Raw genomic sequence first — 2424 nt, 5'->3', positions numbered from 1 at the left:
AACGACATAATAAGTCATTGGAAAAGAGAGAAGTGCTTCTATGTTTTCTGAACACTTGTACGTGTTGTTCATCCGTGATGTGTTGTTCGTCCAACTATCTGCTTTTGAGTAAACTGGTGACGACGACGACGATGATGATGATGACGATGATGATGGGTCTGTTAGTGAAAACCAACTATTTGAATCATTCTTTTATTCTGTCGTGAATCACACAAGGTTGAGGGTTTATCTGCCTACGTTTCTAACCCGTTCATTATTCGAATGAGTATCTCCTGTCCATGATTTATAATGAATTTTCTTTGGAAGGTAAACAATTAATTTACCTTCCAAAGAAAATTTACAAAGAAGGATTTACTTCTCACTACACAAATGAGCACTCATTTGTGTAGTGAGAAGTAAATCCTCTATTTTATGGAGATATTTTCAATATTACAAAAAACTGGAAAAACACGTCTCCGCCAGTCGGTAGAATAAAATTTTGGCATTTACGTGGTTGATGGATATGTTCAAATTTGTACATCACAAATATCCTAATTTGTAAGCGTGACACCACTGGATATTTAAATGAGCTGTGGCTAATTTTCCAACCATGATAGTGGCAACAAAGTCAGGTTTTTTCAACAAGATGACGGGACAAGGCGACTAGCCGAGATGGCAGTTAAGCCACAGTCCACTGTTTGAAATGGTGCTTGAACATTTGTAAGCGTGAAACCACTGGGTATTTTTAAGGAGACATCAGGATATTTTCCAAACATGTTAGTGGCAACAAAATCAAGTTTTCCAACGAGACGTCAGGACAAGGCGACTAGCTGAGATGGCTGTCCAGCCAGAGACCACTGTTTGAGATTGCATTTCAACATTCATCAGCGTGAAACCACTGGATATTTTTAACAAGATGCAGGGCAGTTTCCAGTTTTTTGTGGCAACAAAACTGGGTATTTTAAGCCTAAACATGATGTTTCCCAAACCCTAACCAAGTGGTTTATTCTGGAGATCGTGATCCAAGTTTCTGTATATTAATTTCCATTTGAGCTAAAGTCTCTCAAAACCACGGCACAGAAAAAACGTTTGGATGTTTCTGTGCCTTGAGGGATGTGCAGGAGAGAGGTTTCTTTGTGTGATTTGTTTGAACTGACCCTTTAATCCACATGAAGAATTTGAATATGAGCATCAGCCTCTCAGTTCATTTGTTATGGTTGACTTTCCAAAACTAATTACAGACTGTCATCTCCTTATACCCATGAAATCTTGCATTTTTGAGTCGGTCTCATTCAGTTTTTTAAAACCGAGCTGCAGTTCAACATTTCTAAAGAGGTTTTGTTGTCACCTGCCTGAACGCTCAAATAAACACATCTCTGCTCTCAGTGTGTGAACCCCTGAGGGGTTTGGAGCCACAGTATCTGTCGACACAAACAAATATAATCCCCCCTCCGGGCTGAACTGCTGCCTTATGACTCAATGATGCTCGGGCTGGAAGAGGATGAGCATTAACAGCGGCATTACCGTCATCGCACTGTACGATTCTACAGCTGTAACTACCAATTACCACGAAGAGAGTGTGGTGAAAAATCACACACTTCCAGAGTAATTCATTGCATGTTATTAACAGCTGCAGTGAGATATTTAAAGCCTCTTTTCAGCTCAGCGTTGATGGGTGTTGAAATGAGCTTTGCCCTGTGAAGGAGTTCGAGCCGAGGCCAAATAACATCATTCAGGGTCGACGAGGCAGAGAAGGGGGAAGAGACGCTCTCATCCCAGCGGGGGTTAAGAGTCTCCAGCTGCTGGAGATTTCCTGCCTGTAGTAGCACATGTGTCAGGAGAATATGAATGAGTGCTGAATATGAATGAGACGCCTTCCTCCTCCACTCGAATCACAAAACAGCTTCAGTTCTACTCTCGTGTTTGTTTCTGTGCTCGGTGGTTTACAAGTCACGTGATCCTTCAGTGATAACACTGACATCATCGTATCGATCACTCGCCTTTTTGTGGCTGAAAATGTTTTAACGGGTGCTTTCATGAAGGAGGATGAGGTGGTGAAGATGTGGGAGATGTGATCTGGTCATATTGATTGATTTGGTTATGTCAGTTTCCGACATCATCGTATAAAATCCACCATTCTCAGACACAAACTGCAACAAAGATCCCGAAATCTTTGAAACAAAGCTGCTGTGTTGTCGAGAGGATGTGACAGGAATATTTTCAATATTAGACTTTCAGGATGTTGCATCTTTAAGCCTGTTCATACCAGGTATTAACATGTGTCTTTGATGATCTGATCACAAGTGAACACTCTTAAGTCCGTTACTTCCCTCCTCTATTTGCAAATAAACCTGTACAGACAAATGGACATGATGGGATGTTACCCCAAGAAAGAAATAATTTGATGTATAACATTAGCAGAACTGGCAAGAAGGCCCAAATAAT

This window comes from Pagrus major, chromosome 16 (genome assembly GCF_040436345.1).
Source record: "Pagrus major chromosome 16, Pma_NU_1.0".
Taxonomy (NCBI): domain Eukaryota; kingdom Metazoa; phylum Chordata; class Actinopteri; order Spariformes; family Sparidae; genus Pagrus; species Pagrus major.
Note: the sequence above shows the minus strand (reverse complement) of the source record.